Genomic DNA, 9,104 nt, shown 5'->3' on the forward strand with positions numbered 1-9,104 from the left:
TCAGGGGCAGAGCTGCTACAGGGGGAAGGTGGACTGCAGAGGAGCCAAACCAGTGCTGGGTTCAGCTTGGCGCTGCGTGGTCCTCTGTCGCGCTCTGCTGACCATTTCTGTCACTGCAGGCCCAGCACACTGCTGCTCCACCCCCCTACCTGCTAGCCAGGCAGGAAGGAGCCCAGGTGGGTTGAATCCTGTTAGCAGGGGCCTGAAGGGGCCAGGAGCTTATGTCAACCCCATGCTCAGCTTTTCCCCGGTCAGACATTCCAAGTGTGTGCTCTCTGGTGGGTGGCCAGGGGCTTCATTGGCTAAAGAGGAAAGAGGGGCCCAGAGAGGCTGGACTGCCATTTGAGGCCACACCCGTAGTGGGCAGAGTGGACTGCCATCTGAGTTCACACAGGTAGTAGGCAGAGTGCTCCCCACTGGGGAGACACAGAGCAGGAGGATCCTCTGCATGGCCACAGACCAAGGAACAAGAGCTCCACCCTGGCTGCTCCTCATTCTGGCCTTGGGCAGGGTCACCACCTGCTTCCTGTCTTCTGCCCCCATCAGGACCTTCTCCGCACCCCTCCGGCCAGACTGAAGGAAAGTCCCGCCATGGCGCACTTTCTCTGTGTGCCCAGAGCTTCAGACATTTAGCACTAACTGCATCCATCTTCCTGGCACTTAAAACAGTTAAACTCGAACGATCGCAACCCCAGGATACAGGGGCACTTAGTTTGAGACTGGGCCTCCTGGGCCCCTGGAAAGGGAGTGGGGCTGGAGCTGGGCTTAGCCAGGGGTAGCAAGCACTCAGGAAGTCCAGGCCCCAAGAGGGATGTGGAAGGTAGGGACTGGGGTAGCTGGGGCATAGGAGAAGCTGAGTACCAGAGCGGGGAGTTTGAGGCTTTGTGGGGGCTGGGGCAGTGGAGGCCAGGATTAGAAAGGAGGGCCTGGCAGGCTGTGGTGATATATACCTGTAATCCCCCTACTGGAGAGGCTGAGGCTGTAGGAGCCCAGGTTTGAGGACAGCTTCAGCAACTTAGGGAGATTCTAAGCAACTTAATGAGACCCTGTTTCAAAATAAAAAGGACTAGGTGTGTAGCTCAGAGCTAGAATGTCCCTGAGTTCAATCCCCACTGCCAGAAAAAAAAAAAGAAAAAGAAAAAGGAAGAAAGAAAGGGAGGGAAGGAAGAAGGGGAAAAGGAAGAGGAAGAGGAAGAGTCTGGTCTGGACCCACCTGCGGTCCTGCTGCCTCTGGGCTGCCGGCTGGAGAACGTCCTGCGCCCCAGCCTGCTCCTTTGTGCAGCAAAGCCCTCTGGTGACCTCGATGGGTGCTGGCCAGACCCTAGGCTTGGCAGAGCTCAGCAAAGGGTGGCTCTGCTCCTGGTCCCACCTCCCTCGATGGCTGCCATCATGAAGACTGGTCGCCGTTCTCCTTTGGAGTCTGTGGGGCTCGATGGCCCCTGCGGGATGCTCCACTGTGCATCCCCTGGCTCCTGTTCCACCTGCCTCTGTACACACACACACACACACACACACACACACACACACACACACACACTGTGGTACTGGGGATGGAACCCAGGGGCATTTTATCTCCCAGCTACACTCCCAGCCCTAGTTTCTAGTCTTTATTTTGAAACAGGGTCCCAGTAAGTTGCAAAGGGCCTCAATAAGTAGCTGCGTCTGGCCGTGAAACTGCAAACCTCCTGTCTCAGCCTCCTAAGTACTGGGATTACGAGTGAGCGCCACCACGCCCGGTTGAGCCCGGTGTCATTTTACCTCTGAGCTACACCCCAGTCCTTAACAATTTTTTTTCCAATTTTGAAATAGACTTTTGCTAAGTTGCAGAGGGGCTTGATAAGTTGTTGAGGCTAGCCTCGAACCTGGGAGAACTTTTAGTGAACTGTGGGGTGATGTACAGGGGTCTGAAGTGACAGAGTGACCTTGGCTATGTGCGCACATGTGAAGATGGGCCCGCTGCACACTTCTCTTCCACACAGGGAGTAGGCACACTAGTGCCCACACATGAGTCAAGGGCGTGTGTCTGCCTGTGCCTGAGTCTAGCACACACCTGTGTGTGCACGCGGGGTGCTCTCTCTGGCTTCCTCGCTGGATACTGGCCTGCCAGAGCAGGTCACTCCGGGCTTCCCTGTATTTATCACACTGAATCCCAAAACATGCCTTGGCTCCATGGTCAGGAACAAAGTGAGCCTTCCAAACGTCAGGCAGCGCCCACAGCGGGCAGAGGCCCCCGGCGGCTGGGCAGGGGTGAGGCCTGCCGGTCCAGAGTCAGGTTCATGGAGCCTGGACAGGGGCTAGGTAGAGGTCAGTGGCCACCCTGTGGCATGGGGGACAGAGGCAGGGCTCTGCTTTACTTTTTTTTTTTTTTTTTTTTGGTACTGGGGATATAACCCTGGGGTGCTCTACCACTGAGCTACATCCTTGGCCCTTTTAATTTTGAAACAAGGTCTCTCTAAATAGCTAAGGCTGGCCTCACACTTGTAATCCTCGGGTCTCAGCGTCTCAGTCTTCTGAGTACCTAAGATCACAGGAGTGTGCCACCACACCATTCTATTACTTATATTTATTTTTTTTATATGGCAAATCATTGTGTGTGTGTGTGTGTGTGTGTGTGGTGCTGGGGATTAAACCCATGGCATTCTACTTATAAGCTATATTCCCAGCCTTTTTATTATTATTTATTTATTTTCCGTACTGGGAACTGAACCCAAGGGCTTTCAACCTCTGAGCTACATCCCCAAACCCTTTTCCTTTGTTTTTTTTTTTCCTTGCAGGTCTGGGGATGGAGCCCAGGGGCATTTGACCTCCGAGTTACACCCCCTGCCCTATTTTTTTATTCTTTATTTTGAAACCGGGTCTCACTGAGTTGCAGAGGGCCTCACTAAGTAGCTGAGGCTGTCCGCGAACCGCGATCCTCCGGTCTCAGCCTCCCGAATGCTGGGATGACGAGCGTGCGCCACCGCGCCCGGCTAACCCTTTTCCTTTGAAGTAGGTTCTCATTGAGTTGCCGAGGGTCTTGCTAAATTGCTGAGGCTGGCCTTGAACCTGTGATCCTACTGTCTCAGTCCCCAAGTACTGGGATTATAGGAGTTCGCCATCTGGCCTAGATTAATTGTATGTATTTGTGGATGTACACTGTGACATTCTCGTCATGCACACACTGTGTAACAATCCGATCAGGATGGTTACCGCATCCGTCACCTCGTGCACAGACAGCCTCCCCCTCCGCCCCACCTGGTAGCCCCTGTTCCACTCTAGGCTTATCGCTTCTGCATGTGAATGTGTTCACACGGTGTTTGTCTTTCTGTTTGGCTTACTTCTCCTAATATAACAGCCGCCCGGTCTGCCCACGGATTTGCAGGTGACAGGCTTTCATTTTCATGGCCAAAGAGCATTCCATTCTGCTGGCGGACACGCGCGGGTCGATTCTGTATCTCGGCCTTTGTGGACGGCGCTGCCATAAGCGTGAGCGTACAGATATCTTTTCAACACACTGATTTCACTTATTTTGGATACAGACCCAGGAGTGGGATGGCTGGGTGTCAAATTCCTATGGAATTGCAGAAGAGCCAGAGCGATCTTGAGCGAAAAGAACAAAGCCGGAGGCATCACACTGTCTGATTTCCAAATATACGACAAAGCCACGGTGGCCCAAACAGCACGGCTCTGGCACAAAAACAGACACGTAGACTGGCGGAGCAGAACTGAGAGCCCAGAAGCAAATCTACGCATCTGCAGCCAAGTGATTCTCAACAAAGTTGCCAAGAATACACTTGGGAAAAGCTTCTTCGGTAAGCGGTGTTGGGAAACTTGGATACCAGGCTCCGTGTAGAACCGTGTTTGTGTATGACACATCTGCACTGCCGTCCCACAGCCTCCGTGCGAGGCTGCCTCCAGGCCTCCGTGGCTGGCTTCCTCTTGGCTCCACTGGTGCTTCTCCTTGGCCCCGGACACCGCTCAGCACCTCCAGACCCGCCACTGCCCCCAGGCTCTGGGGATCAGCCTGATTTGACTTTTTATTTGGAAACAGGTCTCACTAGGTTGATGAGAATCTCACTACTTGCTGAGGCTGTCCTCAAACCTGCCATCCTCCTGTCTCAGCCTCCCAGGTACTGAGATTATAGGCAGGCAACACCACGCCCAGCTGGCTTTTTTTTTTTTTTTAAACAAAATTTCGCCATGTTGTTGAGGGTCTCACTAAGTTGTTGAGGCTGGCCTCAAATCTGTGATCTTCCTGCCTTAGTCTCTCAAGAACTGGGATTATAGCCATGTACCCCCATACCCAGCTGAGAGCCTGTTTCAAAATAAAAAAATAAAAAGGGCTGGGGCTATACATAGCCCAGAGGGAGAAAGTCCCTCAATCCCATCCCCGGTACCAAATGCAAACGTAAATAAAACGGGGCAGTCGTTGTGGCTCCTGCACAGGAAGGATGGAGAGAAGCCAGGGAGGAGGAAATGTGACGCATAACGTGGCAAAGCGCAGCCGTATTCACACCAACAGCGTGGTGAGTTCTGCGATCCAGCAGGCCATCCTCACCTCACGAAGTGTGATCACATTTTACTAGCTGTAGCTAAACAAAACTTGAGTGGGATCTATGAACGCCGCTGTGGTGTGGTGTGGGTGATGATGTGGGGATTTACGGGGTGCCGGGGGAGCCAATAGGAGCCCGGAGTTTGGTGCAGGCTGATAATGGAAAGCCAAGCCCCAAATGAAACAAGTGTGAATGAATTTCTCTGCCTGCGGACAGAGCCAGAGCGCACCGTCAGTAGAAGTGGATGCAGAGAAGCAGCGTGAGTCACCAATCAGAATGGTGCAGGAGCCACAGTGGTGGGCACGCAAGTACCTCAGGGAGAACGGGCAGGAGGCGCGGGGCAAAGGCGCCACTGTGACAGGACTCCAATGTCGTGCTCAGGTTGAAGTGGAAGACAGAGGAGGGAAAGACAGGAGCACTTCTAAAGGGGCTGTCCTTCTGCACAAATGGGGGTCCTTAAATGCCCCGAGGCAGCTGGGCTGGCAGCAGCACGACCTTGCGCTCTCCAGGTTACACCCCCATGCTTCCTGAGCCCTGGTCCTGCCCCGGGGTGACCAGCAGGTGAGACCCTGTGGTGTGCCCAGGTCTGGCTCACGGACCTGCCTCAGTACCCTCCACTGCTAGTGCATACCTCCATCCAGCCTCCTCCTGGAGAAGCGGCTCCCCACTCCCACTGTGCTCTGGCTCTGGGGGACAGCCTGCCAAGGGCTCCCAGCAGAGAAAGAAGCAACTGTTTGCTTTTTTATTTTATTTTACGGTACTAGGAATTAAACCCAGGGGCTTTCTACCTCTGGGATACATTCCCAGACCTATTTTATATTTTATTTGGAAACAGGGTCTCACAGAGTTGCTGAGAGCCTCACTAAGTAGCTGAGGCTGGCTTCGAACCTGTGCAATCCTCCTGTCTCAGCCTCCCAAATACTGGGATTACAAGCATGTGCCACCATGCCCAGCTTGAGCCCTTTGCTTTAAAACACACACATGGCTGGGCGTGTTGGCACATGCTTGTAATCCCTGCGCTTGGGAGGTAGAGACAGGAGGATCGCGCAGGTTCGAAGCCAGCCGTGCTGGCTTAAGAGACCCTGTTTCCAAATAAAAATATAAAATAGGTCTGGGAGTGTAGCCTGGAGGTGGAAGGGTTTCCAGGAACCCCAGTACCAACAAAACAAAACAAAACAAAACCACACACATGCATACTCGTTCTCTCTCTCTCCTCCCCTCTCTCTCTACACACACACACACACACACACACACACACACACACACACCCCAAAGCAGCTTTGTTGATATACAAATACATTCCACACAACCCACCCATTTCAAGGGCATGAGTGAATGATTTTTATTGTGCAGTCAACCCTCCACACCCACAAGTTCTGAATCTATGGGCTCAGATAGCCAAGGATCAAATCTGAACATGTGCAGACATTTTGTTCTCATCGCGATTCCCCAAACAATATGGTATAACAACTATTTACACAGCATTACTTTGCACTGGGCATTTTAAGTAATCTAGAAGTGATTTAAAGTCTAAGGGAGAAGGTTATATGCAAATTCTGTGCTATTTCAAATACGGGGCTGGAGTACCTGCCAATTTTGGTATCCATGGAGGGTTCTGGAACCAATTCCCAGGGATAATGAGGGATGACTGTATTCACAAACGCCACCGCCATTAGTCCCAGAATATCTTCCTACCTAATGACATCCCATGCCCTCAGCCATCGCCCCCAGTGCTGCCAGTCACCTTCCAGACTAGCCTAAGGGTCTGCCTCTGCGAGGTTCTGTCTCTACGAATTTCTTTATCCTGAGTACTTCATATGCATGGAATTGTACAACATGTGGCTTCTTTCATTTAGCAGAAGTTTTTTTTTTCTGCAGTACTGGGGATTGAACCCAGGGGCATTCTGCCTTCAAGCTACACCCCCAGCCCTATTTTATTATTATTACTTTTTGTGTGTGTGTGTGTGTGTGTTGGGATGGAACCCAGGGGCATTTGACCTCCGAGCTATATCCCCTGCTCTTTTTTTTTTTTAATTATTCTTTATTTTGAGACAGGGTTTCATTAAGTTGCAGAGGGCCTAACTAAGTAGCTGAGGCTGTCCGCGAACCGCGATCCTCCAGTCTCAGCCTCCCGAATGCTGGAATTACAAGTGTGCGCCACCACGCCCGGCTTATTTCATTCTTTATTTTGAAACAGGGTCTCACTGAATTGCAGAGGGCCTCATTAAGTAGCTGAGGCTGACTGCGAACCTATGATCCTCCTGTCTCAGCCTCCCAAGTAATGAGATTACAAGTATGTGCTACCATGCCCAGCTAGTATACCATTTTTAAGGCTCATCCATGCCATATATTAATTCTACATTTTCATGGTTGAATAATAGTCAATTGTATGGATGAATCACATTTTGTTTACCCACGAATTTGTGATTTACATGGGTTACTTCTATCTTTGGGCTACTATAAATAGAGCCACTGTCCCCATAGGTGCTGGGCTGGGCTGGGGGGCAGGGGAGGCTAACTCCTCTCATAAACGTGGAAATTTTACAGATATGGACTAAAATTGATAGAGTCTGTTCGTTGGGCTGCTGCCTGGGTGCTGTAAGAGTTCCAAAATCAGGGTACTGAAATCCATGGGTGCTTAAGTCCCTTATATAAAAATCACATAGGTCAGGCATGGCGATGCATATTTGTAATCTTGGTACTTGGGAGGCTGAGATAGGAGGATCTCAGTTTTGTTTTGTTTTGTTTTTTTGGTGGTACTGGGGATGGAACCCAGAGGCTTTCTACCTCCGGGCTATACTCCCAGACCCATTTTTATATTTTATTTGGAAACAGGGTCTCACTAAGTTGCTGAGAGCCTCACTAAGTAGCTGAGGCTGGCTTTGAACCTGCGCGATCCTCCTGTCTCAGCCTCCCAAGCGCAGGGATTACAAGCGTGGCCACCACGCCCGGCTCAGGATCTCAGTTTTGAGGCCAGACCTGGCAACTTACGGAGAACCTCACCACTTTGTGAGACCCTGTTTCAAAATAAAAACGCAAAATAGAGTTGGAGGTATAGTTTGGAGGTAGAATGCCCCTGTACCAAAAAAAAAAAAAAAAAGCCACAAAATTGCACAGTAATTGCATATGATCCATCTGCATCCTCCTGTACGCTTTAAATCATCTCTAGATGATGACTCCAGTATGATATAAATGCCTGTTAGACTGTACTGCTTAGGGAACAAGGACCAGAAAAGATGGCTGTATGTGTTCAGTACAGTTTTTTCCCTAAATATATTTGATCTCTGCTGGTTGAGTCTGAGGGCACAGAACTTGCAGATGTGAAAGGCTGACTACAGCTGCACAGGACAGTGGACTTTCGCTCAGCCAACTCTTGTCCCAGAAGGGCGTGTTCCTGGAGCTTCCAGCTCGGCCTTTTCCTTGGTGCCGCTGCTTTTTTTTTTTTTTTTTTTTTCAGTACTGGGGATTGAACCCAGGGGCATTCTACCTCTAAGCTATACCCCTAGCCCTTATTATTTATTTTGAAACAAAGTCTCACTAAGTTGCAGAGGGCCTAAGTAGCTAAGGCTGGCTGCAAATTGTAATCCTCCTGTCTTAGCTTCCCAAGTGCTGAACTACAAGGGATGGTGAGGCCAGTATGACCCTCTCACCTATGTGAGGCAGGATTCAGAACAACCTGGGCATTATTCCAGGTGGCTGGGGAACTGAAGTCTGGGCACTACCAATGACTCCTGCAACACAATGGCCACCTCATCTGAGCCCTTACCTTGACCTTCTCTGAGTACACTCTATGCTGGTCTCTTCCCCCACCCCAATCCAGGGGTAGTCTACCTTCAAGCTATACCCGAAGTCCTTTTTATTATTTAATTTTAAAACAGGGTCTTACTAAGTTGCTGAGGGTCTAAAGTTACCCATGCAGGCCTCAAACCTGTAATCAATACATTTTTGATTTTGAAACAGGATCTCACTAAGTTTCTGAGGCTGGCCTTGAACCTGTAATCAATCCTCTTGTCTCAGACTCTCAACTATTGCAATTCCAGGCATGCACCATCATGCTAGGCTTGCCTGGTATTTCTTGCAATATTCAGAAGAAGGATGGAGAGCCAGGTGTGGCGCTGCATGCCTGTAATCCAAGGACTGGAGAGGCAAAGACCAGAGGGTCGCAGGGCCAGGGCCAGCCTAAGCAAGGTAAGTGATACTCTTAGCAACCTAGCAAGACCCTGTTTCAAGACAAAAAGTAAAAAAAGGACCGTGATGTAGCTCAGGGGTAGAATGCCCCTGGGCTCAATCTCCAGCGGCATACAGCCCTCACCTGCCACCAAGAGTGATCTGGCCTCAGATGTCAACGGCGGACACAGGTCAGCGTATCCCAGGCAGCAGCCCTCTTTCTGCCTCCACGCGGGGAACCTCCACGCGGGGAACGCCGGGCCAGCCAGGTGGGAGAGGTGGAGAGCCAGGCTGCTGCCCACAGTCTGACCAGCCTCTGCGGGTGCAGCAGTTCCTGGAGGGCGCTGCCTGAGACGCGAGCGATGAGGACGGACGCGCCATCGCGGGGGCGAGCAAGGAGAGTCC

Source organism: Muscardinus avellanarius (genome assembly GCF_963383645.1).
Source record: "Muscardinus avellanarius genome assembly, chromosome: 21".
Lineage (NCBI taxonomy): Eukaryota > Metazoa > Chordata > Mammalia > Rodentia > Gliridae > Muscardinus > Muscardinus avellanarius.